A 14,895-nucleotide genomic window follows, 5' to 3' on the forward strand; every position below is an offset into this window, starting at 1 on the left:
CCAGAATCCTACACTATGTTGTTTACCAAAAATACATTTAAAGCAGAGTAATACATGCAAAGTAAATGTAAAAGGCTGGACCAGAATCTATCATGCTTTAGCTGAAGTAAAAACAAAATGCAGAGGTAGCAATCTTAATCTCAGATCAACCAAAAGCAAAAATAGATTTAATTAAAAGACATAAGGAAAGCAAGTAAACCTTGCTAAAGAGAACTGTAGATAATGGAACAATACTAAACATATATGCACCAAATGGTATAGCATCCATATTCCTCGAGGAGAAGTTAATACAGCTGAAAGAAGAAATAGACAGCAAAAATATATTAGTGGGCGATCTCAAACTTGCTCTCTCAAAAATAGATAAATCAAATCACAAAATAAATAAAGATAGAAATTAAAGAGGTAAACAGAATTTCTAGAAAAAGTTAGATATGATAGATCTTTGGAGAAAATTGAATGGAGATAGAAAGGAATACATTTTTTCTGAGGTGTACATGGGAACTATGCAAAAATTGATCATGTATTATGACATAAAAACCTGAAAATCAAATGCAGAAAGGCAGAAATAGTAAATGCATTCTTTTTCAGATCACAATGCACTAAAAACTACGTAAAAAAAGGGCAGGAGAAAATAAACCAAGAATTAATTGGAAACTAAATAATCTTATCCTAAAGAATGAATAAGTGAAACAAAAAATCACATACACACTCAATAAAATCATCCATGTCATCCTTAACAATAATGAGACAACATGCCAACATTTATGAGGTGCAGCTAAAGCACTTCTTAGGAAGTTTCAACTTTCTAGATTTTTACTTGCACAACATAGAGAAAAAGCAGATAAATAAGTTGGACATGCAACTAAACAATACTTAAAAACCCAATTACATACCAACTTTGATAATTTCAAAACAAAAAGGTAGACAAATAAAATTGAAAGTAAGAAAACTATTGAATCAATAAACAAAACTACAAGTTCATTTTATGAACAACCAACAAGATAGATAAACCTTTAATTAATTTGGCTAGAAGAAGGAATGAAGAAAATCAAATTATTATTATCAAAAATGAAAAGGGAGAACTTTCTACTATTGAAGAGGAAATCGGAACTATAATTAGGAGCTATTTTGCCCCACTCTTCATGTCAATAAACATGATAACTTAAGTGAAATGGAAAAATTACTTACAAAAATATAAATTACCCAGATTAATAGTATCAGAAATAAATTGCTTAAATTGCCCCATTTTAGGAAAAAAATAAGAAAAAATATATTTGAACAACTATTAATCAACTCCCTAAGGAAAAAAAAATCCAGGGCCAGATGCATTTACATGTGAATTCTGCCACACATTTAAAGAAAAATTAATTATAATACTATGTAAACTATTTGGAAAAATAGAGAAAGAAGGAGTCCTACCAAATTCCTTTTATGACACAGATATGGTGCTGATAACTAAACTAGGAAGTATCAAAACAAAGAAAAACAATTATAGCACAATTTCCCCAATAAATATTGATGCAAAAATCTTAATTAAATATTAGCAAAGAGATTATAGCAAGTAGTCTTTAGGGTTATACACCATAGGAAAATAATTAGCAAAATTATCAGTAACTTAACTAATAAAAATCATGTTTTTATCTGAATAGGGACAGAAAAAAGCATTTGACAAAATCCAATTCTCATTCCTATTAAAGACACTAGAGAGTATAGGAATAAATGGAGTTTTTTCTTAAAATAATCACTAGCATTTATTTAAACCATCACAAGAATCATATGAAATGGGGATAAAAACTAGAACCATTCCCAATAATTATTCAATATTGCATTAAAATGTTATGTTTGGCAATACTAGAAGAAAAAGTGATGAAAGGAATCAAAAGTGTAATGAGGAACTCAAATTATCATTATTTGCAGATGATATGATTCTAAACTTAGACAATCCTAAAGAATCAACCACAAAACCTCTAGAAAGAATTCATAACTTTTTCAAAGTTGCAAGATACAAAATAAATCCATATAGATATCAGATCAGTATACTTAAATTATTTTATGTAGTTTTGATTACAGGTATTTGTATCTTAAAACTACTACAAACATCATGAAGGCACTGAATATATTATATCTTCTTCAGCCTCTAGAAACATGTTCCTGACTCAGTTGAAACTTAATAAATATTGACTGCTCTGCTCATGGAACTCAATGAAAAGAAGCATATACAACAATCCATATCTTAAGAAAGTGAGGGAACTGGGACTGCAAGTGGTTAATTGTGGGAATGAAGTTTATTTAATCTTGGACTACTTTGGTTTCATTTCTATTCAATTATAGGTTTAGTGCAATTCTGTCTTCTAAAAAAACTTTGTTCAGTTGAAAGGAGGAAAAAATCATAACAAAATATGTTGCATTATTTGAACTTAACCCTATGTAGCTATGAAGATGGACCCCCTGAACCCTTAATTTAAGGATTTCGGCTATGCTGACCAGAAATCAGTTAGCCCTAAAGATTGGTACAAGGAGTTTTCTCATCATTGGATATCTCATGCAGCTTACATGTCTTATCTGATAACTGGACCCATACTAATCAGCTGTTTTGTTTTGTTTGTTTGTTTTTTTTCCCCAAAGTTTTCTTGATTCTTATAATCAAATCCTTGTAGAGAGGCTTAACTCTTTTTTCCCTTGAATTCAAGAAATTACATCTGTTCACTTTCCTCCTCCCAACTTGGAAAGCCCCTAATCTTTTGTCAAATTATAAATCAGTGTTTTACCTAGTGTTTGTATTGTTTTCTTTTAATCAATTGCACTTTTGCATTAATTGTATTTGGGATAAAGTCAGGAGGTCTGGATATGGTTTTTCAGATAATTTCTATGTATTGTTCAATGAATCAACATGTTCAAAAGATTGAGCCTTTGTTTACACAGTTATTATTATTTTTTTTACTAACCACTTACTTTAGTCAATAAGAATAGATGGAAGATAAATGAGCTAAAATAACAACAATTGAAATAATATTGGCATACTGTCTAACATAAAAAGTGTGATATTTCTCATCTATTCTATTTTGTACAAGTAATATAAAGAAGAGAGTGTTCAATTCTAGGTAACACATTTTATGAAGGAAAATGTTAAGTGAAAAGGAACACTGATCTAGCAGTGAAGGGAACTGAAAAGACATCTAGTTTAACCCAATATTTTACAGAAAAGGAAACTGGAGACCATAGAGATTGTTACTTGTCCAAACTCAGGCAATTTTTTATTTTATTTTTTATTATAGCTTTTTATATACAAAACATATGCATGGGTAATTTTTCAACATTGCCTTTTGCAAAAAATTCTGTTCCAATTTTTCCTCTCTTTCCTCCCACCCCCTCAACTAAATAGCAGGTAGTCCCATACTTGTTAAATATGTTAATAACAAATGGTTTTGGTGCTTACTGATTTATAATATAGTTTTAGATCTGGTACAGCTAGGCCACCTTCATTTGACTTTTTTCATTAGTTCTCTTGAAAATCTTGACCTTTTGCTCTTCCAGATGAATTTTGTTGTTATTTTTCTAGATTATTAAAATAGTTAAATATGTTAAAGTATATGTTAAATACAACATATGTATACATATTTATACAGTTATCTTGTTGCACAGGAAAGATTAGATTTAGAAAGAAGGTAAAAATAACCTGAAAAGAAAAAAAAAAACAAAAATGTCAGCAAACAGTAACAGAGTAGATATGGTATGTTGTGGTTCATATTCATTTTCAAACGTTCTTTCTCTGTGTGTAGCTGGTCCTGTTCATTACAAATCAATTCGAACTTATTTGGATCCTCTCATTGTTGAAGAAATCCATGTCCATCAGAATTGATCATCGTGTAGTATTGTTGTTGAAATCTATAATGATCTCCTGGTTCTGCTCATTTCACTTAGCTTCAGTTCATGTATGTCTCTTCAGGCCTCTCTGTATTTATCCTGTTGGTCATTTTCTTATAGAACAATAATATTATATAACATGAATATACCATAATTTATTCAGCCATTCTCCAATTGGTGAGCATCCCTTCAATTTCCAGGTTCTATTCACTACAAAAAAGGCTGCCACATTTTTGCACATAAGGGTCCCTGTCCCTTTAGTTTCATATTGCTCTCCATTACGGTTGGATCCATTCACAACTCCACCAACAATGCATCGGTGCCCCAGTTTTCCAACATTCCTTCCAACATTCATCATTATATTTTCCTGTAATCTTAGCCAATCTGACAGGTGTGTGGTGGTATCTCAGAGTTGTCTTAATTTGCATTTCTTTGATCAGCAATGATTTGGAACACCTTTTCATATGACTAGAAATAGTTTTAATTTCTTAATTGGAAAAGTGTCTGTTCATATCCTTTGATAATTTATCAATTGGAGAATGTCTTGATTTCTTATAAATTAGAATCAATTCTCTATATATTTTGGATATGAGGCCTTTATCAGAACCTTTAGCCATAAAAATGCTTTCCCAATTTATTGTTTTCCCTTCTAATTCTATCCACATTAATTTTATTTGTACAAAAGATTTTAACTTTATAATTGAAATTTTCTATTTGGTGAACAAAAATGACTTCTAGTTCTTTTTTGGTAACAAAATGCTTCCTCCTCCACAGGTCTGAGAGTAAATGATCCTAAGTTCTTCTAATTTATTTTTAACCTCATTTTTTATGCTTAGATCATAGACCCATTTTGATCTTATCTTGGTGTACAGTGTTAAGTATGGGTCAATGTCTAGTTTCTGTCATACTAATTTCCAATTTTCCCAGCAGATTTTGTGAAACAGTGAATTCTTATGCCAAAAGCTGGTGTCTTTGGGTTTGTAAAACACCAGTTTATTAGAGTTATTAACAATTTTGTCCTGTGAACCTAACCTATTCCACTGATCAAATATTCTATTTTTTAGCCAATAACATGGTTTTGTTGCGTACTGATTTATAATATAGTTTTAGATCTGGTAAAGCTAGGCCACCTTCATTTGATTTTTTTTTTTTTCATTAGTTCCTTTGAAAATCTTGCCCTTTTGTTATTCCAGATGAATTTTGTTGTGATTTTTTTCTAGATTATTAAAATAGTTTACTAGGAGTCTGATTGGTACAGCACTAAATAAATTGATTTGTTTAGATAGTATTGTTATCTTTATTATATTTGCTCAACCTATCCAGGAGCACTTAATATTTTTCCAATTGTTTAGATGTGACTTCATTTGTATGGAAAGTATTTTATAGTTTTGCTCTTATAGTTCCTGACTTTTCCTTGGCAGACAGATTCCCAGATATAGTGTAATATCAAGAGTTTTTTTTAAATGTAATTTTTCTTTGTATCTCTTGCTGTTGAATTGTGTTAGTGATGTATAAAAATACTGATGATTTATGAGGACTTATTTTGTGTCCCTGAAACTTTATTAAAGTTGTGGATTATTTCTATTAACTTTTTAGAAGTATTCCTGGGGTTCTCTAAGTATACCATCATAATATCTGCAAAGAATGATAATTTGATTTTCTCATTACCTACTCTAATTCCTTTCATTTCTTTTTCATCTATTATTCTCAAAGCTAGCATATTCTAATACAATATTGAATAGTAATGATGAAAGTGGGGAACCTTGTTTCACTACTTATTTTAATGGGAATTGGTCCTGTTTATCATCCTTACATATGATGCTTACTGATGGCCTTTAAAAAATCATATTGGCTATTTTAAGGAAAACTTCATTTATTTCTATATTCTCTAGTGTTTTGAATAAAATGAGTGTAGGATTTTATGAAATGGTTTTTCTGCATCTATTGAGATGATCATATGGTTATTGTTAATTTGGTTACTGATATAGTCAATTATGGTAATAGTTTTCTTAATATTGAATCAGCCCTGCATTCATGGTTTAAATCCTAATTGGTCATGATTTATTATCCTAGAGATGATTTTCTGTAATCTTTTTGCTAAGATTTTATTTAAGATTTTTGCATTGATGTTCATAGGGACATTGGTCTATAATTTTCTTTCTCTTACCTGGTATTGGAATCAGTACCATGTCTGTGTCATAAAGGGAATTTGGTAGGACTCCTTCAATCCCAATTTTTTTCAAATAGTTTTGCATTGGAGTTGTTTGGTAGAATTCTCATGTAAATCCATCTGGTCTTGAGTGTAATGTTCTTTTTCTTTAGATTGTCAGTCATTTTGTTGGGGGAAGGTTTCTTGAAGAGCTTCTGGAGACCGCCTTCCTTTCAGTTCAGTTCAATTAATTCCAAAATGCAGGCAGGAGTTAAAGTCCTTTACTGTCTCCAAATCTTATCTCCAGATGCTTTATTTTCTCCTTCAAGTCTTGTCTCCTTCACTTGGGGGCTCGACTAGCTTTCTGGAGGCCTTTCTCTCTCTTTGCTTCCTGAGAGCTCTTGTCCGAGTGTCTCCAGCATGCCCCACGGTCAAATCTTGAATGAATTCTTGACTCTGAATCTCCTAGAGTGTGGGAATCAGACTCTACCTCCAAGAGTGGGCTTGTGGGTACTCCCTGGGCTTGTGGGAGCTCCTTAAAAGTATGCTCTCTTAATGGTGTGAAGTCTAATGTATGAACCAATGAGCAAACTCCTTTAAAGGTGTAAACTCCTTTAAAGGTGTGAACCAAATACATTACCTTATAAGAATCCTAACCTCCGGAATTTGTTTTTAGGGAATTGATAAATAACTTGTTCTATTTCTTTTTCTAAAATGGGACTATTTAACCAATTTACTTCTTCCTCTGTTAATCTGGGCAACCTATATTTTTGAAGGTATTTATCTATTTCATTTAAGTTATTAAATTTATTGGCATATAGTTGGGCATAACAACTCCAAATTAAAGCTCTTATTTCCTCTTTATTAGTGGAAATTTCTCCCTTTTCATTCTTTAGACTAACAATTTGATTTTTCTCTTTACTTTTTCTAATCAAATTTACCAAGGGTTTATCTATTATGTTGGTTTTTTTCATAAAACCAATTCTTAGTTTTATTTATTAATTCAAGTTTTTTTTTCTTTTTTTTTTCTTTTTTTTTTACTTTCAATTTTATTGATATCTTTTTTTTTATTTTCAGAATTTCAAGTTTAGTATTTGATTTGGGATTTTTAATTTTCTCTTTTTCTAGCTTTTTCAGTTGTAAGCCTAATTCATTGATGTTCTCTTTCTATATTTCATGAAAGTAAGCCCCTAGAGATAAAAAATTTCCCCTTATTACCACCTTGGCTCTATTGTGAACATTTTGGTATGGTATCTCATTATTGTCATTCTTTTGGGTGAAATTATTAATTGTGTCTATCATTGTCTGTTTTATCCAATAATTCTTTAGGATTAGATTATTTAGTTTCCAATAATTTTTTGATCTATTTTCCCCTGGCTTTTTATCAAATGTAATTTTTGTTGCATCATGATTTGATAAGGAAGCATTTACTATTTCTGCTTTTCTGCATTTGAATTTGAGGCCTTTATGTCCTAATATACTGTCAATTTTTTGTATAGGTGGCATGAACTACCAGGAAGAAAGTGTACTCCTTTTTGTCTCCATTCATTTTTTCTCAAAAGATCTATCATACCTAACTTTTCTAGGATTCTACTTACCTCTTTAACTTCTTTCTTATTTATTTTATGGTTTGATTTATCTAATTCTGACAGGGCAAGGTTGAGATCTCCCACTATTATAGTTTTGCTGTCTATTTCTTCTTGCAACTCTCTTAATTTCTCCTTTAGGTATTTAGATGCTATAATACGGTGCATATATGTTTGGTATTGATATTGTTTTGTTATCTATGCTACCCTTTAGCAAAATATAGTGCCCTTCCTTATCTTTTTTAATTAGGTCAATTTTTGCTTCTGCTTGATCTGAGATCATGATGGCTTCCCTGCTTTTTTGGCTTCACCTGAACTATAGTAGATTCTGCTCCAGCCTTTTACCTTTATATATCACCCTACTTCAAGCCTGTTTCCTGTACACAACATATTATAGGATTCTGGCTTTTAATACAGTCTGCTATTTGCTTCAGTTTTGGGGGGGAGTTTACCTCATTCACATTTATGGTTACAATTACTAATTCTGTATTTCCTGCCACCTTATTATCTCCAAATTATGCTTTTCTCTTTCCTTTCTCCCTTACCCTTTTCCCAGTTTTAGACTTATGAACACCACTTGCCTCATTCCATCCCTCCCTCTTTAAAATCTCTCCCTCCCCTTTAAGTCTCTCCCATTTTCTTAATCCTTTTTCTTACTGTTTCTGTATTCCCTTCTATTTACCCTAATCTTTCCCTTTTCATTTTTACCCTCCCACCTTTCAATGAAGTGGGAGAAATTTCTATGTAAACCAAATATTTCTAATATTTTGTTTTTTAGCCAAATCTCATGAGTTAAGATACACACTATACCCTTAGATATAATAGGTTTTCTTTGCCTCTTTGAGAGTTGTAGTTTTCCTCTTTTTACTTCCAATTTTCTATTTTGTTGGTACAATTTCCTTTCCACCTCTACTTCTTTTTTTTATATTATAACAGTAAAACCATATTATTCATATATTCTTTGTGTATACTCATAACAGAAATACAGTTCTCAAGAGTTCGTTTTACCTTTTTATGCTTTTCTTGAATCTTATATTTGTAAGTCATACTTTTTGTTTAGCTCTGTTTTTTTCATCAGGAATAATTGGAATTCACCTATTTCATTAAATGCCTATCTTTTTCCCTGGAAAAAAATGCTCGGTTTAGTTAGGTAAGTGATTCTTGGCTGCATACCAAATTCTTTTACCTTTTAGAGTATCAGATTCCAGGCCCTTTGATCCTTTAATATGGATGCTACTAGATCCTGAGTGATCCTTATCATGGCTCCTCTGTATTTGAATTAGCTTTTGCTGGCTGATTGTAATATTTTTCCTTGGTCTGAATAGTTCTGAAGCCACAATATTTCTTGGAGTTTTTATTTTGGGATCTCTTTCAGTAGGTGATTGATGTATTTTTTCAATGTTTATTTTGCCTTCTGTTTCTCTAACATCTGGGCAGTTCTCTTTGATGATTTCCTGAAAAATAGTGTCTAAGCTGTTTTTTTAATCATGATTTTCAGGGAATCCAATAATACTCAGGTTATCTCTCCTTGATCTATTTTTCAGGTTTATTGCTGTCTCCAATTAGGTATTTGACATTTTTTTCCTAATTTTCCATTTTTTTTTGGTTTTGCTTGAGTAATTCTTGGCGCCTCCTTGAGTCATTCATTTCCATTTCCTCACATCTGATTTTTAATAAATTATTTTCTTCATTTTTAAAAATTTTCTTTTTGTACTTCTCCAATTGAGTTTTTAAATGAGTTGTTTTTTCCTATGGATTTTTTTTCCATTTTAGCAATTTTTTTAAAGAATTATTTTATTTTTCTAATTCACAAATCCTATTTTCCTTGGAATTGTTTACCTTTTCCAATTCACAATTCCATTTTCCTAGGAGTTGTTTATCTTTTTCATTTGCAAATTCTGTTTTTCAGATACTTGATTTATTTATCCACTCTATCTTTTAATGACCCTCTTGTAAAACTTTCCTTTCCTTTCCCCATTTTTCATCCAGCTCCCTTTTAAGATCCTTGAGACTTGTGTGATGGAGACCAGATCATATCCACCTTTGAATCTGGAGACAAACTGTTTTTAGTTTCTTCAGGGTTTGAGTCTGCTCTTTCCCTATAGAAACTATCAATAGTTACAGCATACTTTGCTTTTTTGTTCATTTTGAAATTAAAAAAAAACAAAACAAAACAAAACAAAAACCAACTTCCAGCCAAGATGGCAGAGAGAATGCACATATCTGCTTAAGATTCACATTTTCTCTCAGAATAATTTATCTCATGACAACTCTCAGAATTAGTGTTTTACTGAAGAAAACCACAAATAATTACCAAGAGAAGATATCCTCAAAAGTCACCAGAAAAGATCTGTTTTTGCTCATGGGTTTTATATCGGGCACAAACTGAAGGCAGGCAGCTGCAGCACAGCAGAGTAAGGCAAGCAGCTCACAGCTGAGCAGACCCAAGGTGGGTGGGGTGTGATCTCTGCTGTTTCTGTGAAGAGAGCTTTAACACAGTGTTGGCTAATTTGCCCTGACAGAAAGCCAGTATACAAGCAGAGAAGCTAAAAACACAGGGTATGAAGACTATAACCCCCCAAAACTAGGGTCTCTCAGTACCTGGCAACACTCACCCAAAGTGTCTCAGCACACTCTCAGAGTCTCAGAGTACAGATGCAGCACAACCATTGCTGTCCTGCCTCCTACAGTCTGTAGAGGAAGCTTGGTAATACCATCCAGCACCCCCCCCCCAAAAAAAAAAGACCATTTGTTTTTCTTTTTAGTTTGTTTTCTTGACTCTTCTTTGACAAAATGAGCAAAAAAATAAAGCACATGCTAACTATTGATAGCTTCCATGTGGATTAAGAGCAGACTTTAAACCCTCAGGAGACTAAAAACAGACTGCCTCCAGATGAATCCCCAAAGGATAATATCATATGTTCCTCAGTGCATGAGACTCTCATAGAAGAAATTAAAAAGGCTCTCACAAGAGAGCTAGAAGAAAAATGGGAAAAGGAAAGAGAAGATTAGCAAGAGAGTCTGGGTAACAGAGAAGGAACACTGGGAAGCGAATGTAAATTGTTAGCACTACTGTCTATCTACCCAGGTTACTTATACCTTCGGAAGCTAATAATTAATGTGCAACAAGAAAATGGTATTTATACACATATATTGTATCTAGGTTATATTGTAACACATGTAAAATGTATGGGATTACCTGCCATCGGGGGGAGGGAGTGGAGGGAGGGAGGGGATAATTTGGAAAAATGAATAAAATAAAAAAAAAGAGAGTCTGGGTAAGTTATCCCACTGATTTAAAGATAGAGTGGATAAAGAAATCAAATCTTGAGAAACAGAATTAGTGAATTGGAAAAAGAAAATAGCTCTCTAAAAATAAAATTGGCAAAATGGAAAAAAAAATTCCAAAGAACAAAAAAAAAAAAAAATACTCACTTAAAAACTCAATTGGACAATTAGAAAAAGATATAAAAAATGAATGAAGAAAATACTTCATTGTAAATCAGAATTGAGCAAATGGAATTGAATGACTCAAGGAGAAACCAAGAATCAGTCAAGTGAAACCAAAAAAATGAAATAATGGGGAAAAAAAAAAAACAACATCAAATACCTTCTTGGGAAAACAACAGACCTGGAAAATTTATCCAGGAGAGACAATCTGAGAATTATTGGACTCTCTGAAAGATATGATGAAAAAAAGAGCCAGGACACTATTTTCCAGGAAATTATCAAGAAGAAGTGCCCAGATGTTTTAGAAACAGAGAGTAAAATAGAAATTAAAAGAATTCAGCAATCATCTACTGAAAGGGATCCTAAAGTGAAAACACCAAGAAATATTGTGGCCAAGTTGCAGAAGCATCAGATGAAGGAAAAAATACTGAAAGCTGGTAGAAAAAAATCAATTCAAATACGGAGAATCCACAATAAGAATTATCCAGGATCTAGACATGTCCACATTAAAGGATCAAAGGGCCTGGATTATGATATTCCAAAAGACTAAGGAACTTGGTATGCAGCCAAAAATAACTTACCCAGAAAAAAAAAATGAGCATCTTTTTCCAGGGAAGAAGATGGACATTCAATGAAATAAGTGAATTTCATCTATTCTTGATGAAAAAAAAAAAGATTAAAAAAAAAAAAAAGTTTGATCTGCAAATATAGAACTCAAGAGAAACCTAAAAAGGCAAAAAGAAATCTTGGGATCTTGGGAACTATATTTCTTCTATAAAAATATATAAAGAATGCATGTTGGGGGGGCAGAACCAAGATGGTGGAGAAGATACACGCGGCTGTGTAAGCTCCTTTCTTCCCTCACAACCAACTAGATATAATCAGCCTCAGAAATAGTGCTGGACTGATAGAATCCACAAGGACTGGAAGTACGACTTACCAGCTGAAGAGAATCTGGAGTTTCAACAGGAAAGGTCAGCTCCCAGGGGAGGAAGAAGAGAGGCCAGCACAGATGGTGGGGTAGTGGCACACTGCGCCGATCACACTGGGGAGGGCTCTGGGATTAGAGAAGCCACTGAGATGGAGGAGTCTGGCACAGGCTGTTAGCTCTTCTCTGCTTATAATACAGCAGTTCAGAAGAGAAATTAAGCCAACTTAATTTGAAACCAGATTAGATCTTCCCAGATCCTGGGGGGTTACTCAGCAGATCTCGGCACTGTGGGTGTGGCCAACATAGGCAATCCAGGCTTTCACCTGGGGGTAGTTAAGAGATTGAAAAGTGGGCAGGGCACTAACTCATAGAGCCTGGCTCAGCTGGAGGCTGTGGAAATCAGCCCCGGGAAGTCCCAGAGAAGCAGAACCTTTGAACTAGGGACCGCGGTTTCTGGCAGACACTTCCAGTTTGAGCACAGGGGCTTTTCAAGTCACCTGCGGCTGACATCCACTCCCCGCCGGGATGCATAGGCTAGGCTTTGAGTTGCCTTTACTGTTCAGTCTCAAACCTCAGGGAAGCCACTAAAACACAGCGCCCTCAAAGCACAGCAGTGCTGATAACTTCTGAGGCACTTCCAGGGAGGGGGTGGGGAACTCTCTCCCAGAGCTCTCTCTTAGCTCAGGTGCAGTGGCCGCTGCATCCATCAGGTCAGGGAGGAAGCTGGTAAAGAAATAAATAAATAATTTCATACCCCAGGGACAGACCCCAAAAGATTTTTTAAGTATGAGTAAAAAGCCAAAAAAACTATAGATTCCTTCTACACAGAGAAAGAGCGGGTATCCAACTCCGAGGAAGTTAACAGCAGAGAGTCAGCAGATAACAACCTAAAGGGGAATGATTCCTGCACCCCATCACATAACTCTCTCCTAGAAGAGACTATTAAAAAGTTAAGAGAGTTTGAAGAAAAATGGGGAAAGGAAAGAGAAGCTATGAAATTGGAGTTGGAAAAAATAAAGAATTCACAGGAGATGCAGGGAAACAAAATTAGTGAATTAGAAAAGGTAAAAAAATCACAGGAAAGTAGGATTTCTGAATTGGAAAAGATAAAAAAGTCTCAAGAAAATAGGATTTCTGAACTGGAAAAAGAAAATAATTCTCAAAAAAAAAATTTGGGAAATGGAAAAGAATTCAATAGAGAAAAATAACTCATTTAAAAACGAAATTGGGCATTTACAAAAAGAACTAAAAACTGTGAATGAAGAAAATAACTCCTTAAAATTCAGGATAGAACAAATAGAAATGAATGATTCACAGAGAACCCAAGAATCAGTCAAAAACACACACAAAAAAATGAAAAGCTGGAGAATAACGTCAAATACTTACTGGGAAAATCTATAGACCTGGAAAATAGATCTAGGATAGATAATCTGCGGATCATTGGACTTCCCGAAAACTATGACCAAAAAAGAGCCTAGATTTTATTTTACAGGAAATTATCAAAGAGAACTGTCCAGAGATAATAAAAACAGAGGGGAAAGTAGATGTTGAAAGAATTCATCGAACTCCTTCTGAAATAGACCCTAAAAAAAGAACACCACACAATATTGTGGCTAAGCTACAGAATTACCACACAAAGGAGAAAATCCTGCAAGCAGCTAGAAAAAAACAATTAAAATACCAAGGTGCCACAATAAGGGTCACACAAGATCTGGCTTCCTCCACATTAAAAGATAGAAGGGCCTGGAACCTGATATTCCGAAAGGCAAAAGATCAAGGATTGCAACCAAGAATAACCTATCCAGCTAAGTTTAGCATCTTTTTCCATGGAAGAAGATGGTCATTCAATGAAATAGAGGAATTCCATATGTTTCTAAGAAAAAAACCAGACTTAAAGAAAAAATTTGATCTACATCCACAAGACTGAAGAGAAACAGAAAACGGTACACAGAACCCTTGAGAACTGTATCTCTGTTGTGGGTATATAGAAAGTACGCATGGATAATTTGATTTTACTGACAAAAAAGGAAAAAAAGGAGGGGGTGTAGTAAAGGGAAGGGGGTAGTATCAGAAAAAGGGGAGGGAGTGATAAAAAGAGGGAAACTATATCCCAGGAAGAGGCATAGAAAATACACCATATCTGAGGGAATTTAGAGAGGGGGAGAATCATTGTGTAAATCTTACTCTCATCATAAGAGGCTCAAAGAGTAAATAATTGTCATATTTGTTTTTCAGAGAATTCTCTATCACCTCATTAAAAGGGGGGAGAGGAAAAGGGAAAAGGAAAAGGAGAATAAGGGAAGGGACGTGGAGGGAGGGGGGAGGGATACTAAAAAAAAACGGGAGGGCTGTGTGTCACAAGGAGGGTCTATAAATTAAATATTGGGGAAGGGGTTCAGGGGGCTCAAGAGAAAAAGCATAATCTGGAGATAATATGATGGTAGGAACTACAGAATTAGTAATTTTAACTGTAAATGTGAATGGGATGAATGCTCCCAATCAAACGGAGACGGATAGCAGAATGGATCAAAAATCAGAACCCTACAATATGTTGTTTACAGGAAACACACTTAAAGCAGGGAGATACATATAGAGTAAAGGTAAAAGGTTGGAGCAGAATCTATTATGCTTCAGGTAAAGCCAAAAAAGCAGGGGTAGCTATCCTTATCTCAGATCAAGCAAAAGCAGAAGTTGATCTAGTTAAAAGAGTTAAGGAAGGAAACTATATCCTGCTGAAAGGTAGCATAAATAATGAAGCCATATCGATACTAAACATATATGCACCAAGTGGTATAGCATCTAACTTTCTAAAGGAAAAGTTAAGAGAGTTGCAAGAAGAAATAGACAGTAAAACTATAATAGTAGGAGATCTCAACCTTGCACTCTCAGAATTAGACAAATCAAACCACAAAACA

Source organism: Sminthopsis crassicaudata, chromosome 1 (genome assembly GCF_048593235.1).
Source record: "Sminthopsis crassicaudata isolate SCR6 chromosome 1, ASM4859323v1, whole genome shotgun sequence".
NCBI classification, from domain to species: domain Eukaryota; kingdom Metazoa; phylum Chordata; class Mammalia; order Dasyuromorphia; family Dasyuridae; genus Sminthopsis; species Sminthopsis crassicaudata.